The 21,657-nt window shown below is 36.2% G+C and overlaps 1 protein-coding gene across 6 annotated transcripts in view; it reads right to left on the reverse strand.

The window, feature by feature from the left end:
• The window catches only part of LOC108121141 (chaoptin), a 212,176-nt gene that overhangs the window by 150,763 nt on the left and 39,756 nt on the right, over nt 1-21,657 (reverse strand). For 2 of the 6 annotated variants that reach the window (XM_017235077.3, XM_070280630.1), the window contains exon 1: nt 15,199-15,454. The exons of 1 other annotated variant lie outside the window; for it this stretch is intronic. The gene's annotated coding sequence lies outside the window, so the exon portion shown is untranslated. Of the gene's footprint in view, nt 1-2,972; nt 3,018-15,198; nt 15,457-21,657 lie in introns of those variants that run through there. 3 more of the 6 variants (XM_070280668.1, XM_070280601.1, XM_043209869.2) reach the window with 3 other exon arrangements.

Genomic DNA, 21,657 nt, shown 5'->3' on the forward strand with positions numbered 1-21,657 from the left:
TAAGTGGACAAAATGCCATACCATCACGTACTATACTAGCAACGATTTTCGTCCTTGACGTCCTTGGTTCTTGGTCCTTGGCGTTTGTCACCTGTGCGTAGCGGCACGCACCAACACCTCAACCATTTCTTCTCGTTTTTTTTCAACTGGAAAATGGAAAATGGAAAAAGGAAAACGCTGTTGCTTCACCGGAACGCGGAAATAGTTTGCATAGCTACGCGACCAGGTGCAAATGAATGCCTAGATTTATTTCAATCTGTTGCCAACGAGTCTCAGATTATGGACCAGCTATCTGGCGGATATCTGGCTGCCCATCCCCACCATTTGTGGTTGGATTTTGGGAGAGAGAGGGGTTAGGGGTTGATAAATGAGCAACTGACCCAAGGATCCAAGTTCAGAGGAAAAGGAATATGCAAATGGCCAAGGAATCCTTCGAATGACTTGGTTTTTGGGGAAAGAAATACCCTGGGGATTGGAGGTTATGGAGAGTTAATCGATGGGGGATAACAGGTTGTAGGTGGTTGTTTAATAAATTATTTAAATTAGGGATTGAATTTGGGTTCATACTTTGGTATAATTGGTATTTTTAGTATCTTAAGCCCCCCCTCATTTTCTTCGAAATACCAGTTTTAAACCAAAACCCCCCAAAGGAAACCCCTAAGAACTTCCCTGTCTTAGTCTTTTCTTTAGTATTTTAATACCAAAACACCTCACTTTTTCTTTAAAATTCCCATTAATTTTCTAACCCAAGCCTCCTTCATACAATTTTCCAGGACAACCCAAGGACTTTACCATCTTGCGGTTAATAATGTCTCGCTTTTGGGCCAACGCCTTGAGTTAAATGAGTTGTAAAAACACCAGAATATGGCCAGGACACTTCTAAAGGATACGGCTTTGTTTTCACTGTTTCGCTAGTTCTTGTTTATTGAGTGCTCGCCTGGAATGTCATTATCCCAAAATATATATCTGTTTTTGTATCTTGAAGATGATTGTAAGGATGTGGGCCACACCCAGACGACTATCGTACACCTTGCCACCGCCACTCTCCCCCCAAAAGATGTTGCAACATGTCAACAAGTCGCAATTTCAGTTGCATTTGTCGTCTCAGCCCGACGTCGTTTGCCATTTCACTTTGAAAATTGCCATTTCCGTTCAATTTCGCTTGCAAATTACAATTCCAGTGATACGCTCTGTGCGCCTCCATGCATATAGAATGAATACACTCATACTCATACTCATACTCATACTCATATTCTGTGACTCAGGACTCGTGTGTGTTTGTGGGCGTTTTTTTTTTTTGGCATCTGTGCCTGTTTAAACTGTTGCATTTTTGCCCCCTGATTATATATATATAGAGTCTATATATATATATATTCTTTCTCAAAAAAAAAGCCAGAATTTTTTCCATCTTTGCCACAATTTTTTTTCAATTTTAATTCACTTCCAGACAGAAAGAGTATCAACATTTGTTTGCACTTCTCCGATGGAAAATATATATTTTTTCAATATATAAAAATATTTATTTATGAAAAAAGGGAGAATATAAGCTAGGGAGGGCATTTAAAAATATGTTTTATGAAAAAAATATGGTTTGAAATTAAAGAAAATTAATTTTAAAGGTTTTAAACTCTCTCTATTTAAACTAATAATTTGCCTTTCCCTTTATAGAGCATTTAATATTTGACTATTTTTCTAATCGTACATTTTCCTTTTTCTATTTTTGCACTTGTCGTATATGAAAGTTTCGCAGTTTATTCCCCGGGCTAAAATTACATTCCAGAATGTCGACGACGGCGTCTGTCTGAGTTTTTTTTTTCAGATTTTTTTGTCTTTCAGTCGACGGGTTGAAGTTGCAGTTGCATCTGGTTCTCATTCTGGATGATGCCACACCACCCACCATCCACAACCATCTATATAACCATCCAATTCTTGTGGCAAATAAATACACATGTAATTTTCAAGATTTGCATTTAATGGCATATATGTATGGAGTATATGGAGCAGCTCCTCCAGCCCACAGAGGTGAACCGGGTGAAGTAGTCAAGTCAACAATCAGCCATGAAATGCTAATGAACATATTCATGCCCCAAATCGGAAGAAAGTCTTCCGTTGGTTGAATAAAATTAGATTTCTTCCATCTTAGACTTCCTTCTTAGATTCTTGGAAGAACTATGTTATTTTTTTTGGCTATAAATTATTTGGTGGAATTTCCTGGCCAATTCCATTTGGCCGTGACGAGTTCATTATTTTAGAAAGTTTGTCAGAAAGAAGGCACATGACTTGTTCGAGAAAATTGTAAACAACATTTGCCACACAATTCGATTATTTCAGATGAATGAATTGTCTTATTTGATGAACTGAGTGAGTGAGCAACTGATTGAGTGACTGACTCACTGACTGACTGGCAGACTTTAAATGAAATATTTCAAAGACAGGACACAACTCCCACACAACTAATTTTATTAAATAAAAATTCAATCTAAGAATTTACACTAAAATTAAATTAAATTAATTAAACTGGACTTTAAGCCTGCACTGGTTGCATATTTGGATTTTATTATTTTATTGATTCAAGCCATTAAATTGATAGCAGATCATAAACGTTCACCGGGCCACGTGACCTGCAAGGCCAATCGTTGAAAATTTGATTTTTCCTCACCACCACCTCACCTCACCTCCCCCATTACGGGGGGATGGGGGTCCTGGAAAAATTATGGGCATGGTTAAATGGGGATGGTAGCCGTGAGCCATTGAAAATGCCAACTTGGCCATAAATCAAAATTGTTTGACATAATGTCGATTTCTTTTTTCTTCGTTTTTTTTTTTGGGCACAGCTGTCGTTTAGAGGAGCTTCTTCGAATCGAAAAGTGAATTTTAAATTAAATTCATATTAGAAATTCTCACAAAAAGTCAATTCTTTTAATAAATCTTAAAATAATAAGTGAATTAAAACATAAATATATATTTCATACCTTTGCTAATTTCTGTTAGGTCTTCCTAAGGACCTCCCTTTCATTGGAGCTCCGCCATTTTTCAAGGCAATGCCCCACGCCAGCCTCCTTTTGAGACTTCCCAGGACCAAGATCTTCAAGATCTCTTCTAGCCTTTCTCTCAATGTTTTTTAATAAAAGCACTCAACACTAATCACTACACTACCCGTTACTATACTTCGCACACACTTTCCCGAACGTTACATTAATTTAAATCAAACTTTTCAAATAATTCCAATTGGGCTGACGAGGGCTGCGTCTTTTTTGAAATGGTAATGCTAATTGAGATGGCACTTTGGGCAACTATCGGCTGAAAGTGCAGTATTTCTTATAGGTAGTCAGTTATCGATCTTGGAAATAAAGTATTTTTTCTCTATCGATAGCTAATTATCGGTCGTTACTCTTCGCTAGTAAAAAAATCTAATTGGATTTGTCCGTTTTAATAAAATTTTATTAAAATTTGAAATATTGAAGAATATGGGATTTGAAATTAAAGAACAGACACTTCTGCAATATCCTGGCTTTATAAGCATTCTAAAAAACTACATTTAACCAAAACCCTCTTTCTTATTTACCTCAAATATCGTTAAAAGTTTGTAGGTAGTGGTTGGGTGTGATTCTTAAAGGTGTATTTTAAGTATTTCCATGGCTAAATTGGCTTGAATAGAATTATTTAAGATGTATTTAACATTTTTATAGCCTATTTTGTCATTTAAGATAAGAAAAAAGCTAAATTTCCTACAAAATATTGCCTAAACCATGTTTCTAGTTCTAGGAAACTTCTAACAGAGAAATACTCTCAATTAGGTATTGTTAATTGAAAGAATTGATTCTATTAAGACAATAATAAATATAAAAAACTACCAGAACTAAAACGGAGCTCATACCTTTCTTGGAAACCCTTATTTTAGTCCTTAAAAAATCTTAAATTATTTTTAGAAATTTTCCAATTGGGTTTACCAGAATCACCCTGTTATAGAGATGGAATTTTTAAATGAGATGTGACTTTTTCCAACTATCGTCTGCAGCAGTAGTATTTTTCTTATCGATAGTCACTATCGATCGTGCCTCCTTATTGAATTTCAGTATATTTGCCAGCCTTAGCTCCTCTCTAACTAAAATGGCGTTTGTTTTGAGTCCAATTGGTCCTCAATTTTTTGCAAATTGGAAAATTCTGACATAAAATGGAATATATATTACGGATATTGTGATTCTGCAGTTAACTGGATACTTAAGGATGAAGGAAAGCTACTTTTTATGAAATGACATTGCCTGATTTACGGTGAAAATTCAATAAATAGGAGGAGTAGTTTCTATGGTGGCTGGATGTTCTGGTTCTAAAGGGTATATAATTATTTTTATATAACTTTGTTTTGTAATTATCAAATAAATGTCTTTACAGGATCCTTATTAATACAAAAGATGTCTGTAAAGCCTACTTGTTCTACCAAGATGCCTCAAAAACGTGGCCAAAATGGGTCTGTACTTTGTGAAGATCTCCAAGACTGGCAAGAAAAAATCCGTATTTCTAAAATTAGGACATATAGAGAACCTAAATAGATCTATGAAAACAGTGAGGACCCACCAGGACATCAAAGAAGCTACTATAATGCCATACATTCCTTTTAAGGCAACTACTCCAAGCAAGTACTTCATAATTCGAACTTCAAACTGTCTAAAATGCTATTTAAATTGGTTTATATATGGCTTCAATCATTTCTCAATCTTCTGAAGACGTCAGCTGGCTAGGAGCCCCTCCTTTAATATCAACAACATGACCAAGGCAATTCATCTTAGTCGCCATCCAGCAATTGACAGATTCGCGCAATGCGCTGAATTGTTTTTTTTCTTCCCAGTCCCTGTACTATTCTCTTGATCCTGCTTCTGGTCCTGCCCTGGACTGCCCCTCTGTGTGTTTGTGTTTCCTTTTATCGGGATATTTTTTATCATAATTTGCCTTCTTGAAAGGAGAAGAAAACCGAGCCAACAAAAATATACTTTACACTTTTCTCTCATAATTTCAATGTCAAATTAGTTTTTGGCCAAAAAAACAATTGCAAGGATATCGAAGGAAAGACAAAGTTAAAGGAGCCAAGGAAAAGAACAAGAAAGAATGTAGAAGAAACACAAACTGCTTGGAAAAATATTTTTTTTTATTCGCAACGCCAGTTGGCCGAGAAAAAGGGCAGAAAATGAGCAAAACGTCAATTTGCATAATAAATGAAAATGCATTGAAAAGTGGCAGAGACAGCTGCAGAGTAAAATCTACCAAAAAAAAGAAAGAAAAGAGGCGCCACTGCCGTCATTAAATGCAAAAAAAAAAAAAGCAGCAAAACAAACAAATAAAACAATCGACAAGGATCCCCCCCAAAAAAAACTAAAAAAATCACTTCCGCAAACTGGATAATAGTTTACTTGTTAGCCAACATTAGAGGCACTTACTGTCTTTTTGGGAAAAAGGCGCCAAACAGTCGAAAGAAACAAAAAAATATATATAAATAAACCACAACAATTTATGAATTTTTGTGAAAGCAACTCTGCGTCTGGGGCATAAAAAGTTAGCATACTTATGATGAAATGGTGTCTTCTAGAGTGTATACCATGTGTGTGTGTATGTTGCAAAGATTGTTGTGGCAAAGTACTCGAACTGGCGAAAAGTGCCACCAAACGATGCTTCCTGTCTGACGACGACGACTTACCAAGATGCTTTCTCAATGGCGATGCCGTTGCCGTTGCCTTTAAATTGCATTAAGAGCATTTTCCCCCAGCCTTTCTCTGTAGGAAATTATGCAAGGAATTTCACACATATAGGGGGGGAGAGGTTGAGAAAAAAACAAATGTGAATGAACAGACAGAAAAAGGATGAAAAAAAGTGGGGGGAGGGGGGGTTAACTATATAGGGTTAAGGACTATATGATACCTGGTACTATGATGATTTCTTTGAAATAATCTGTCTGTGGTTATATGGTTCTATATCTTATATTTTGATCATAAATGTTCTTAATAAAATGGTACTTTATTCTATAAGAACCTTCTTTATAAGATCCATAATAATCTTCTTTAAAAGATCTCTAAAACACTGTGAAAGTGAATAATATGATACCTGGTACTAAACTTTGTTTATCTTTAAAATAAATTGTTTTTATTGACATTTGTTCCTTATTTATATATATATATTCCTTATATATCCTTGCTGGATAAACGAAATTATAGACTATATAGTTTCCTGACTATATGATACCCGGAACTCTCCACTACTTTCTTCTCTATACTTTATATACATATGATTTGTATAGGTACTATTATTTTTACCAACATGACCTATATTTTCTATCTATTCCTATTGATTCTTAATACTATATCCCTGTTTTACATAAAATGGTAAGTTCTTCCTAATTTATTAAAATATAATAACCCCATCTCATATATTTCTAGAACTGCCTGCTGTTTAAAAAAACCTCTTCCTTCCCTATAGCGTGATATTCCAATACACCCTTTCTTTCCAAAGTACTACCAGGTATACAAAAAAGGACAAAGAACAAAAGGAAAATGCATTTGCGGCATCGACTACCAGTTGACACACATATTTGCCATGCCATCGAGTCAATGACATACCAAATGCATCACCCATCCATCCATCCCACCCACATGTGGGCAAGTGTCTGGTGCGGTATAGGTGACTGACAGCCATCAGGACATGGCATCAACTTAAGTATCATTTTCAACGTGTCATTTCAGCGTTTTGTAGCGGAAATGTTTTGCATCATCGATGCATACAACAAAACACACACATATACGACTATAAACCGAAAGGATACCTTTATTCTATCTCGATACTCTTGAGGCCCTGGAGGCTCTGCATTCAATAATTTAATCACTCAGCATTCGGGCTCTGGAACTGCAGGGCTTTTTGTTAATTTCCCCTTCCTAAAATCGGAATTTGATTTCAGTCGGCATTTGCAATCTAAGAAAGTGCCAGGCAGGTGGGCTTTTATAAGTCTCTCTATCTTCTTTTTTTTTTAATTTTCTGAGATAGATTTTTATTTGTTAAAGTAAAAGCTTTCCCAGGCTTTAGTATGACAGTAATCCATCCAGATTTAATTAATAATTACAACCCAAAAAGCAAACAAATCGGCTGTCAATTATGTGGCATTATTGTCTGAAAACGAGAGAAGGTGGAGGTGTGGGTGGGTCTCCCTCGACAATTAGATGGCCAAGGCTATGTTGTCTAAAGGGACAAATGTTGAAATTAAAATTCATACGATAACGAATTCAACAGTTTAGTGGTTTTTACAAACAGATCCCAAAAATCCCAGACCCATCGAAATCAATTTTTGGGCGGTAATTGCTAATAAATTAGGGGGGGAAGCATATTGTATATTTTGCACAAAAATAGAAAATTAAAGCGGCTTTGTCAGTTTTGATGAAGACCATGGCATTATAATCATATACTCTATATATATGTATTTCTAGTCCTGAATATGATTTGCCGAAGGGCAGTTGTTGCAATTCGATAACAAAACTATAATAGACATGTTTCGATTTTCGGAATTTTTAACATTTTGTTTCATAAATATAGGATTTGTTTGTATTGTTTTGTGGCTTTATTTGCCTATGTACCGTTATCGGCTAATTATTTACAGTTTGCCACCCAAAATGGCGGTGGAGATGGCCAAAAATTTAATTTGAATTTTATTGTGAAATTTCAGAGATAATAAGAGGCAACTTAAAAGGATAGTTAAAATGGATTAAATATTATTATATGCATGTATAGTTTATAAATTAAGTATTAATACAACACTATTCGGTTTAAGAGAACCCCTGGGAAATGGGCGATAAAGTTGCATTTAATTGTCTTTTATAATTACACTCGAATTATATTGAAATAATAGAGCGGCGAAAAAAAAAAATATTAAAAGCCAAACCTCTTGATGGTCCTTTTCGGTCATTTGTTTGACCTCCCACAGGGGGTGGCATTATCGAAAGGCAAATATATATGTATATATGTCCTTGCACACCCACACAATTACAAACATACATTCGTTGCGATGTGGCAACTGTGAAATTGCGTAAGTGGGCGTGAAAGTAGGCGGTAGCCGTGTGCGCGCACTTCCGTTTCCGGTCATACATCACCCGAGGCTCCCCTTCCTACCCCCCAGTATCTGTTCTGTTCTGTTCTGGCAGAAGTACAAGAAAAGCCAGCAGCCTTCAATTTGTGGCCACAAAAGAGAGAGGGCCATATGCCTGAACGAAAGAGACCGAAAGTGATGGAATGCCATAAACGCAGCATAGAACATAAAAATGTTCAACAATAAAAAAAAAAACAGAAAGGATCTAGGACCTAGGACCTAGGACCTAGTCCAAAACAAAACGAAACTTTTTTTGTTTTTTGATGTTTAAATAATGTTGACATCCTTCTTATGTGAGCTTTCTATGAAATAGGACACGAAAAAAAGGGTTATACTATATATTTTATAGAAAAAATAGGAGTCTGAGAGGCGGCAGTGGAAAAGGGCTAAGGATACAGTGGTTAAACGATAAAAAGAAAAATCTATAAAAGAAAAAATAAGGGTAAGATTTAGCTGCTTTTAATGGTAATCTATAGTCTTAAGATATTTTTTAATTTAGCTAAAATTTCATTTCATTCATCAATCATTTTTTAAAAGAAAGAAATTTTTAAAGAAAGAAATAAATTTAAAAAATAACTAAAGGACAAGCTTACAAGGCTCTAAGGAGTCTAAGAACTAAAAAAATAGCTATTTATTCCACAACAAATACTAAATAAATATCAAGTTTATCCTCCTAAAAGTTAAGTCTCAAATAAAATAAAACCTTTATATTTTTTTTAACCAAAAATCAACCTCCTTCGCCCCACTGTATCTTAATATGGTAACAAGCCGTAAAGGGCTTAAATAGAGGCCTCAAAAGACGTTAGAATGCAGTAGGCTCCAATGAAGGGAACAGACAGAAAGAGAGACCTGGGTGTTCGTGTTGGAATCCGGGTCGGGTTCCGGCTTCAGCTCGTTTTTGGGTTTGGTGACCGGGTGGCTGATTAGCGCATATGACGTATACGACATGTGTCCGTGTCCCTTTTTTTCCTTATGTCCTTTCTGGATATGTATGAAAACCCTTTTTCTTTTTTTTTTTGCCAAGACATCTATCTATTTCTTTTGCCATGTTTTTGTTTTTTTGGGCAAAGTTTGTTGTGTAGCCATTATATTATTTCAAGTCCCACAAAGAACTCATTAATTTGCACACATAAACAGGACAAACAGGATACACAGACATATATCCTTAAGAATGTTTAAAATTTTAGATACTTGGAGTCCTGTGATCTGTAGCTGGCCTATAATAATTCAAAATGTGATATCTTTTGATCTGTTGATGCTACTGGTATTATCCATTAGTCGCATATGCTTCACTAAGCTATACATATATGTACCTAAAGTAGGCACCCTAAAGCCCCTCCCCCTCTAGTTTTTCTTTCTCAACAAACTAACCAATGGAGCCATAAATTATGAAACAGTTTTGTGCTGTTTAAGCATATCATAATGCGACGGACCTCAAAGAGGAGCGCCTTCTTAGCCAACTCTGTCTATATATACATACATATGTGTTTTATGTTCCTATATCCCTTGAATCTGGCCAGCCACAAATCTCCTGCCATCCTTAAACTCCCACTCCCACTCTCTGAATGTATGTGTGTGTCCACAAGGGTTTTCTCTGCCGTACGTCATGTCTTTTATTTATTATTATGCAAGCCGGGGAAAATCCAAGCCATCGTCTGGAAATTATGCCACAAAATAATTTAAAAGTAATCAGGCCACAAATGTTTGCCTTGTTTTTCGATGGTATCTTAGGGATACATCGGGAAGAGGGGAAAAATGTAAAATTTTCGAGAAAAGAAAAGTTTCGTTTTTGGGTTTTCTGGTCGATGGGTTTCCTCTTTAGCATATTTACTAATTGCCGGGGACCACTATAAATTTATTAAAGACATGGGACTATCCAAAAAAAGGGACTTCAAGCCAGTATGTTACTCCAACAAGGCATTTATAATTAATTAGCAGCACTAATTTGATGCCCTCGAATGGCCACAACAACAGTTGCCAGCTAGTCGGGAAAGCGTCCTTCCGGAAAATGGGGAAAAACATTCAACTGTCTAGGCCAAGGTCAGACCTCTGAGAATTGTCTGTATGTATGTAGAGTATAACTTTTCCCGGAAGCTTATACATTTCTGTCTAAGCGATGATGTTCTTTTCCTTCTAATTTCATCCAAGGTGTTTGTAATACACCATCATGGGTGTGGTATGGGCCTTCTTGGGTGATTATTAATATGCATGGCTTGAATTTTTGAATAGCTAAGCTTATAATACAGAAAAGTACTTGTTTATGCAGAGTTTTTGTTGAATTTTTTTGAATATTTTGCATAATATTTAGCTACTTAATCTATTGCTTGACATGTCCGTTAAAATAGCTTGTTTCTTGGCTTTTTTATTAGTCTCTTTGTTTTAAAGTTTAGTTGTTTTAAGTTCAGAGAAGTTAGAGTTTGTTAAGAAAAACCATTTAAACTTTCTTATAGAGCCTATCGGCTATTTTCCTTCAAAAAAATACCTTAGTTTCAAGATATAAACTACCATATAAGGCTTTAAAAATATAAATCAAACCTCTATCAACCCCCTAATAATTAATCATAATCCTTTATTACTTTTCCCATTTTTTTTTTTTAATAAAGTTCACTCACATTTAAGCCACTCGAAGATGTCTATATAGACCGCATTAAGTCCCCAATGCATCGGATTCTGTTGGCACATCCGATTAGGGGACCAAACAAATGCCCTTCGCCACTTACCCCAGCAATCCCCCAACTATCGTCTCGTTTCCGTCAATTTGCCCGGCGAGTTGTGAGTTCTTCTCTTCCATCTAAATGGCATTCAAAAGTGGATCTGCAAATGAGTTCGGGGTCAGTTGATTTTCAAAATGCATGCGGGGGCACGTCCTGCCTGAACAGAGCCTTTCTCCAGTCCAGTATTCCAGTGTTTTTACTCGTACCCCCCCTCTAGAATGTGTATGTGTGTGCATCCATTATCCAATACATTAATGACCAACCAGAGACGCATTAATATGCCAGCCGCCTCGAGTTTATTTCTGCAGCTTTTGACAAATTGAATTAAAAACCAGAGTAGACGACACAAAAAAAAAGGGAAAAATGACACTTGAGACAATGAATCTTTCCAAGGAGGGTATGGGGGTATGGGGTTATATCCAAGTTGGCATATAGCTTTAGTTATTTCAACTTAAGAGAGCTCAAGTGATTTAAACGGAAGGAAGATGCGTCGGTCAATACAATTAGTTTTACTTAAGAAGCACTCAAATAATTTAAATTTAATTGGGGTCAAGAATGCCCACATGAGTGTAGTCGGAGTATGAGAGTATTGAAGTATAGAACTACTATATTGTATGTGTGTGTGTATAGTGGCATGTCCTCGAATGTCTGGCCTGCAACTGACATTATCTAATTAGGCTGAAGGCACACACTCCTCAAACCCCCGACTGTCGACTGGGCACTCAAAATGATTTATTTCTGCACCCCTGCGAACCGCATTCTCCACCCACCCACGATGACAACGAATGCCAATGTCAGGGAGCCTCCAGAAAGGGGGTGGGGGACTGGGGAGATGCCTCACAATTGGACAGCGTTTCAGTTTGGTGACGAGAGCAGCTCTTATTTAATTGGCAAATAAAAACTCTTCAATTAAAATCATTTAAAGTTTAACTATCTCAGAGGTATAGAAAGATTTTAATTGGAATTGGATTTTAAAGATTAATTTTAAAATATTAGAGGCGTTTTTTTTCAGCTTTTTAGTCTTGTCACGAAAGAACCGCAACTAAAATCAAACCGAAACTAAGAATCTTTTACTAAAATAGCCTTAAGTTAAATAATCTTAAAAGAATACATTATTAAAAGCCAAGTTTTAAAGGTAAAAATCCTTTTTTTAAACTTCCCACCTTTTAGTTTTGTTACGAAAGCCATCCCCCACCCAGAAAAACCCCCCTTTTTTGCCTAATTAATTGCAAATCAATTATCAAGTGTCGAACAAATCGATTAGGCAATTGTTATAGGTCATCGTGTGATATGCAAATTGGTTGCTAGTCTTGAAACCCAAAACCAAATCAATTACCATACTAAAAACCTACAGCTTCGATAAAGTTAAAGGTTGAGGGTAGAGAGGGTATAGAAGTTGGGTAGCAAATCGGTTATGCCCAGACACACTAATCAAAATTCACCGCAGAACCCAATTTTGTACGACAGTGTTCATTTTCAAGGGAAGGACTACATGGGTAAGGGTTGTAGGTGTTGTAGGGCTGTGGGGCAACTCTATATGGCTCCATTATGCGGCCCACTTGGGTGATGGTATGTTGAACGGCCTTAAATATTAAGCAAGTTGCCAAAAAAGAAGAAAATCTAAAGACACTGATAAAAAAACAGGGTTTTCTTGTAATGATACAAAGTACTTGAAGGATTAAAGCTATCTAGATCTTATATAGTCTAATCTTTTAGTTTAAAAATCATGAAGTAATATTTTTTATATATTTTCTTGTAGTGTATATGTTACGAGGTGATGTGGCAGTGGGCGGGAATGATGGTAACCGCAACATTTTAGTTGCATTTGCGACGCTCACCGCAAGAGGCAACGCCACAAGGACCAAGGACATTTACCTAAATTAAAGCTAATGAATTGCCTCTTCGCACAGTTTCCAGTACCCCCCAGTGCTCTCCCTACTAGTACCTAGAATATATATACATATATACCCCCTTCTAGACAGCCACGCCCGCAGTAACCACACCCCCACCGCCTACCACCGCCCATATCCCGCAGTGCAGCCACTTTGCTGTCTGCTTTAATTTGCATTGCACTTGTGTATGTTTACATTTTTTATTTCATTCATTTCCATTCTTGTAGCGCCTTCTCGCCATCTATTTTTTAGAGTCCCCCACACCCATCTCATTCATTTATATTTCTCCTTTCTTTTTTTTAGCTTGCCGTACTGCCGTTTGCTGCTTTATTTTAATGAATAAGTGCATTAAATGGCCATGAGGGGCAAGAAACGGAAACGGACATGGCAAATGACTGAATGGATCCTGAGCCTTAGAAGAGCACATACACTGCTACACAATGGAATATGAATTAACAGTGGTGTGTTTTGGAGGGATGTTGGAGAATTTTTAAAAATAATGATTCCCGGTACATGGAAATTGTTCAAGAAATTATATAGAAACCTTAGAGAGTTATAATTTTATTGAAAAATGCACAGCTTTTATATTTAGAAAAAAACTATACCATACCCGGTACTCAATACTATATATATAGTCTCTAGAGATAAAGAATATATATCCTGGTACTCCAAAATAATTATATTTTTAATATTTAACCCTTTAAAAGTTAAGAATTTATTATGAAATATTTTTAAGAAATTTAACATATAAAAAAAACAATAGGATACCCAATACTCTTGAGGAATAAACTCAAAATTAAAATGATATGCTACCCGGTACTCATAGAACTAAAACCTCAAAATATCTTCAAAATATAAGCAACTGGTAGCTGATTTCTGAAGCTCTTTTCTAAAGATTTAAACTTAAAAATATCTCCTATATCTTAGTACCACTGTTCACTGAAGCGGGTGGCACAAATAATTGCCTTAAATTAGCGCTGTTCTGAAGCTCAAAAAAAAAATACAAAATAAATAAATAAAGATAGAAGAAAAGAAAAGGATGCTGGCTGTTGCCTGTTGCCTTTTGCCAGTTGCAAGTTGCAAGTTTTTTGTGCCTCATCCGATTCAAAATGTGATTCAGAATCCGAATACGAATCCGAATCAACATCAACATCCATTGCTTCAGTGGCAGTGGCAGTGCCTCGTTACAAGTACTTTATGCAGTAATTGCAGCACTTGTCCGGACTGCTTCTGCTGCAGCTATACTGCTTCTGTTGCATTCAAGTGCAATTCTTTTTTCGCTAATGAAAAGCGCACTGAACAAATATACAAAAAATATATATACATATATATATGAACTTATCTTTAGCTCTAGGCAGCAGTGAAGCAAAAGCGAAAAAGGAAATTCAAGTGAAAGTATAGAAAATGGATTTTATTTAATGTGTCCTTTTTAAAGTGGCTTATTATTCTTTTTTTGTAGAATTTTTTCTTCCCTAAAATCTGAGATTTCAAAGGCGGGAGGGCTTTTTCTTCTGAAATTTATGTGGCATGCCCGCCCCCACCAAGTACAAAGATGCAACAAGGCCGCATTGGGGCAGCGGAGGAAAAAAAATTGTAAACATTTATTTACTGTCCATTTCCGTTGGCTTTTGATGGCTGCAACTTGCAACTTGCCACTGGCAACTTGCAATAGCAAATGCATTAAGAACAGTGGCAACATTTCCATTTGTATCACCATTTGTATAGTAATTTTTTATTTGAAACTCAAGGGATTTGAAGACCTTCTTTTATATTAAAATATAAATTATTGTTAGAGTCGAGGAAACTATTTTGAATTTATTGTTAAAACATTGTTTACTTTGGCCATAAAACAAACTTTTCAAAAACTATTTTCTCATACGATATGAATTTTTGCATAATTAAACACACACACACACATTTGAGGGGAACTTTTTGGCGAGTAAATATGCAATTTATTATGTTTTTCATGTTTAAATAGTTTCACAAAGTCAACAGTTAGAGGTTTTTTTGTTTTTAGCTTAATAAACGTAAATATTATCCTCGAGTTATAAAAATAACGATTTAGATAGGTATTCTAGTTTGTTATTAGCCCTTCTTTAAACTATTTTGGAAAATGGCCTTTTTCGAAAAGTAGTTTCCTAATATTTGGCATTTGTTTTTGACTATTCTGCACAGTCATCGTCTATCAATCAATTTGGCGCTGTCATAGCAACTGTGCATCAGCAAAATGATGAAAAAAAAAGGAAAAATTTGCTGGAAAACTTGTCCCGCTTTTCCACCAATTTTCCTCCTGGCTCTGGCTCTGGGCCTGGCCGGGGAAAATTCGTTGAAGCTTTCAATTCTTTGGAGCGGTGTTGCGGCTTCTGCGGTTTAGTTTGATTTTGGAATGGAGCTGTGAGGCAGTGAGGTAGTGAGGCTGGCTGGGAATGCAGGAGGAGGGATTCTACATCCAAAACCATCTTGGCAAACTCACCCAAAAACGTGGTACTTGCCCCCAAAAAAAGGCACGTGTTTTTGCGGCACAGTTCCGGCTCAGATTTTTGTGTTTTTCTTTTTTTTTTATGGTTGATAAATATTTAACACCAAAAAATTGGCAAACAACACACGCCACAAAAAAAGTAAACAATTACCAAGAAATCATAATAATATTTATAGTTATTTTAATTTAATAATTAAAACACTTTTAGGATTCACACGCGTTGTATTTTTTTTTTTTTAATTTTGTCATTAAAGCGCAAAAAATAATTATTAATATTTGTTTTCTGTTTAAGATTTTTGATTATTATTTATGTTTTGAATTTTTTGAAAATCAAAAAATCTCGACAATGTTTTGGACAACTTTTCGTTGAAAAATCAGCCGTCGTTTTGGCTTTTGGACCGCAGCAGTTGGAAAACGCGCAAAGACTGATTTTCGGCAACTGCCGGCATCTGCTACCGATGCTCTGATTTTTCCGACTTTTCCACGAACTATATAGCCGATGTGGCACGAACCAGTCTGCAGCATCCACGAAGTTGCAACTGTGCCGCTTGTTGCCGCAACATCGCAATCGTTTTCGTCATCACATATATTCGGAATCTTCGTTGTCATCATCGGCATTGGTCTTTTCTGGCCCGAGAGGAAAAATTCCCGCTGCGGGGGCTGACTTCGCGTACTATTTTTATGACTGCCTCTGGCTCACGTGTGCTGTGTTAGGTCAGTGACGCTTCGGCTGGATATAGTCTTCCGCTGAAGATGCAAGACAGAAGACTCCAAGACTAAAGACATCTAGACTGAAGACACCAGGCCAGAAGTTGAAGTCTATAGACAGCCAGCGTGTCCAAAGAACCCCGTCTAGGTCTTTAATTTATATTTTTATGCCGCATCTCCACAGCCAGCCAGCCAGCCAACCCCATATGAAAGATAATTATACAAAAATCCAAAATATCACAAAAAAATGAGGGCTTTCTTTAAAGGAAAGACGAAGTTTTGATACACTTTCTTAAGATAATTAATATTATTAAATATAATTGTTAGTTAATTTGTAAAAATAATCTTTTAATTTACTTTTTAAATTCTATTTTTATACAAAGATTGTATTATTATGTTTATTTTCCACTGGTATCTTAAAAAATCTTCTTATTTCCTATTATTTATTGCAGGAATTATTGATGTTGAAAGGAATTAAGAAAATATATCCCACAGAAGTCTAACTTTGACTAACAATGAAGAGTCGCAAATACTTTTCGCAGAAATCGCAAAAATGTATTATTCTATAAACTTCTATATAATTATAATTATATTATAAATTACAACTTCAGTAACCTAATTAATGATTTACGAATACTATTTAATAGTTTGAGACCTAATAAGTAATTAAAATCAATGGACAACTTTATAAGCAAGATCCTACAAGACCTAAGGAAGGTCTTCCTATTTGATAAATCAAGACATTTAAGCCCTTAAAAGTAAAATAAAATTGTGAAAACAATAATATTTGATAAACCTTATATAGAGTATATTTAATAAAGCTGTATAGCCCTATTTTAATAGCCATTTCATCTATATTCCGAAATATATTCGTATTTTAAAGAAAACCCCCAATATATTCCTTTGCATTTTTCTCTTTAGCCTAGAGCTTGCATTTATTTATTTTTGCCAACAGATGACACTCAGGGCATTTCAAAAATACGTTCCCTGGCCTCAAATCCATAACCTTCCAGGCAGCCAAATAAATAAAATATTTTTAAATAAAAACTGAAACAAAAAACTCTATACAAAAGTAACAAATGAAAATACTTCAGAAACCTTGAGGAGTGCTGCTTATAATTGTAGCATGTTGGCTTATCAATATACATGATTACTTGACTTGATTAGTTTTTGGCTATTGATACTTTTAAGAGTTTTCCCAGTAGTAGTTGCCTTTGTGTTTTGAAATTATCATTGGAGCTCATTTATCGATGCCACAATACGGACATTGTCCCCTTTGTTTGGCTTTCTGCAGGAACTTGGGGGTAAAAGTCCCAAAAGTGGTTAACCAGCACGAATGGGGGAGGTCCTTTGGAATGGGGGGGATAGGGATAGGGATAGTAGATGGTGAGCTCACCGTACCCTAAGCACACACATACACACCCATACCCCATACACAAAGGCGACAAAAGATAAATCCTTGGCTCTGCTAACCAAACTTAATTATGTCGAGCATTAAAAATGCAACTGTCAAACCAAGGCAACATTAGGAGCTACTCCCTTCTTCAATCCCTTCTCTATCCCTATGCCAGGGTGCCCCCCTATTTTGGCCACGCCCCTTTTTGGGGGGAGGACATACTCTAAGACTGTATGCCAGGGTTGGCTGTAAAAGGGTCTGTTGTTGGTACTGGGAATATATATTTTGTTTTTAAATAGTATTTGGTTTTAAAGTTAATTGATTTCTTTTTTGTAATCTGTCTTGCTTAAATTTAATTTTAAATAATATTTTATTAGTTTTTTAAATAGGTAACCTATATATTATTATGCATTAATTATTTATTAACCATTTTAAACCCCTTTGTTTCCCAAAGCTCATTACCTACCAGATCACTCATACGCCCTGTTGGCCAAATTATCCCAATACATACTAGTTATAACACCCCCACCTCCCCTCTAAGGCCAAAACAGTCGGCTAACTGGGTCACAAGGATATCCATTAATTTATAATAATTTCAACTAAGATTTCAGAATTTCTTTTCCAGCTTGTCGCTGCATTTGGCCACTCTCACTCTGTTTTGCCTTAACAATTTTCCACACATTTTCCATTCATCATTGGCTATAACCCCAACTACCCCATCTCCAGCCCTCCCTCTCCCCGAGGTCCATCCCTTTTGGCCGCAATGCCACTGTCAGCGCCCGCAGAAGCAAAGTCAATTTCGCGCACTTTGCATGGCAGGCAGGCTGGCACTATAGCTGGCAGGAGGCAGTCGTCCTTCTCATTTTCCACACTGCCCCGTGGAAATCCCCTGGCAGGCTGTTTGAGTTTTCACCATCGAGTGCATTGCCCCGCCCACTTTTCCGCCTCACTTTTCCACAAGCCAGCATCAAATTTACAAGCGCAATGCATCAATCACAGGAATGGAAAAAAAACGCAAGAAAACTCTTACCGAAAAATACCAAACGAAAAATTGGTGAAAATTTCTCACCCCAAAATATATATGTATATATCATGAAGAATAAGATATGTTTGCCAATTTGACATTAAAATGGAATTTTCGGAAAAATTCATCAATATGACAAAAGGCGAACGGTGAACAATTTTTGGGGAAAAGCGCGAAAAACCCATTTGGGGGGATAATTTCCCAGGGCAGATTCAGCCGCCAGAGAGTCGAGGGAATTCTGTGAGATATTTCCCTGCTGAATTCTCTTAAAATATAAATTGTAAGCTATCATAATAAATTAATAAGATAGTTGACATAATGTGGAGATTAAATTAGGGTTAAAGGGCAATAAATTAGCTGACGAGAGTTTTTAAAAACTTATGGTTATTAGAAATATATAGAAAAATAGAAAAAAAATCCTACTAGGTAATGTTGAGTGATAAAATATTTATAAACATAAAATATTTAAGATTTAACAGGCTTTATATTTAAATTAAAGTTCATTTTTAAAATATACAACTGTAGATAGACCTGTTGTTCATTTATAAATTGTCTTATTATTAAAAGAAAGTGTACCTTTTTCTTAGTTATTTTATTTTTTTTATATTAAATATTTTTAACTCTCAAAACTAATTGTTTAATAATTAATTTCTGATCAACTTCTGCAAACACATGTTGCTCTGCAATGTTGCCAAGCAAATGTTGCTGAAACCTTTTAGTTGCAAGTTGCTGACTAACCAAGAACCCAAATGAGAGAATTTCCCTAATCTAAGGCTTAATAATAAAATAAATCCCAGTTAACATATTTATTATAAGTACTATTATTAAATACTAATATTATTAAGAGTATTATTTAAAAAGGAAAACTATAAATTAATGAAAAAGGAGTTTATATTCCTGATTCAAATATATATTAATATCATAAAATACATTTATTTAGTTACTCTCTTATTAACGCATTATCATAAGAATCTTTACCTCCCACAATAAATATCCTTGCGGCTGGGAAAACAGAAAAGCCAATGGGAAATGGGGGTGGAAAGCTGATAGGAGGTGTGGTCGTTTATCGCTCGTATATCACACTGACCCCACGCAAATGGCTTTCGCAAAATAGACCCAATTGCGTTTTTATTGACTTTGATTGTAATTTTTTATATAAAGACATAAATGTACCATATTCTTAATATATATTTATATATTTTATTAAGTTTCTAAGAGTACTTTACCCCTTCTTTGTTATACCACCCTTTTCGATTAATTTTCTAGTTAGTTGCAAGAAAACATAGCCTACTTTTTAGGGCTGTCGTGAACGTCCCTCCATGTGTTTGGCGTCCTTGCTACTTTTTCGCTCCTTTTGCCACTCCCGCCCCCCCTCTTATGGCCTTTTTCAAAGTCTGCATGTGGTGCCAACAGTTTGTGGCTTTGTTTTGACTTTTATACTTAGTTTGTGTTTACTGCTGTGTTCGTTATATTTATTTGCTGGTGTTGCCACAAGCGGTACTTAAGTGTGTTTACATTCGGTTGTATGGGTGTGCGCTAGTGTGTATGCCAGTGTGTGCCGGTGTTTGTATGTGTTGGCCACACTTTAACCGGATTATTAATGCTTGTCTAGCTGCCTCAAATTAATCAAGTTTACCATTCATTCATTCGAGGCCACAAGGAGCAGCAGCTCCGAAGACTTAATTAGACTTTAGTGCGCAAAAAGTGCACTTTAATCAAAAATAGTGTGACCAATGTTGTAAAAAAAGCATTAAATCGATAGATAACAAACTTATAACTATTATTTTTAAAAATTGCGATCTCTATTTAAAATTTTTATATATTTTTTAATAAATTATTTCAGTTATTTATATTTTTTTCTGTGCACCTACTTTGTCAGCTTGGGAAAAATGCTCGTTTAGTCTTATGTGTTAGCCACGATTGCTTGATTCAATTCCGTGAACCTGTTTTGTTATGAGCCCTGTTAACCGCTCCTCTGATTGATGAAGGTCGCGCCATAATTCGTTTTGATTTATCACCCACATTAGTGACATTGGAAATCGTCTGGACCATTGCCATTAGGCAGCCCTTTGATGACTTACCATCAACAAATAATCAACTTTTGTTTCTTTATCGTTGCCCCAAAGTGTGGTTTGGGGTTAAGGAAATGTGTCCTTGTTTCTTTGGGCCAAATTGACGCCATTGATTGGGAAAAAGGATAAATATGCAACTGGTTGGGAGCCAAAGAGTAGGCCATAAATAATTATAATTTACTTAAAGTACCGGATATGATACTTTTCCTGACTGAAGATTATTGTATCTCATCAGAAGTATCGGGTATTGTTTGCCATTTCTTGAAAAACACATCCTGTCTGGCATTTGTTGGAAAATCAACTAAAACGAAGCCTTATAATTGAAGTTAAGCAGCGATTTTTCGCGAATTTCGATCACGAAATGTCAACTGTCAGGATGCGGAATGTTCTTTCTCCTCTTTCTCTCTCACATCCTTTTTCCCCTTTATCGTTGTCTCTGCCGGTTCTGTCTCTTCTGGTAAAAAGCCCCCTTCTGCCCACCGAAAAACCCCCTCAAAGCATGCTTGTTTGCTTTGATAATCCGCACACAGCTTAGGACGCGCGGCGATGCGACGCGGATGTGGACATGGAAACGGACTTTTTGGGGGCGAACGGGGTTTGGTGTTTTTCACAAGGACTTTTGGTAGCGCAATTTTTTTTTTTAAAGGCAGGATCTGGAGGTAGATGGAGTGCAGACGGCCGAGTAACTTTGTTTCACCTGCAAATATTTGCTTACAAGTAAAGTAAGCTTCACTTCCATTAGTTACCTGCAAAATCGAAATGAAGGGCTCGGTCACGGTATCTCTCTGGTTTAGGGTGGGGAGTGGAGGCAAAAAATGAAATTTCGGCCAATTTTCTGCGCATTTGCCAGCTGTTTTTCCCTACTTTTCCCTGACTTTTCCACCACCCTCAACACTCCCTTACAAAAAAGCCATCGTCCACAGACGTAACAATATTTGTTGTCACTTTTTTTTTAATACACTTTTTTAAACGAGACGCACAGAAAGTGAGCAAACAAGCGAATAAACAAGGGCGGCGAAAAGAAAGTGGAAATTGGTGCCGAGAGGGGGGGCCACTGGTGACATTCCTGGTTTGCCTGGGAAATGAAATCATTTTCAGGTGTAAGGCGCTTCAAGCCATTTTGCGGCACCCTCGGTCAATGACAACCAGCAACAACAAAATACAAAAAAAAAAAAAATATATACAAAAATTGGCAGGCGACAAATTTTTATTTTATTCGAGCCTGTTTGTCCTTAACAAATAGTCGAGGGCCA

This window comes from Drosophila bipectinata, chromosome XL (genome assembly GCF_030179905.1).
Source record: "Drosophila bipectinata strain 14024-0381.07 chromosome XL, DbipHiC1v2, whole genome shotgun sequence".
Classification (NCBI taxonomy): Eukaryota; Metazoa; Arthropoda; class Insecta; order Diptera; family Drosophilidae; genus Drosophila; species Drosophila bipectinata.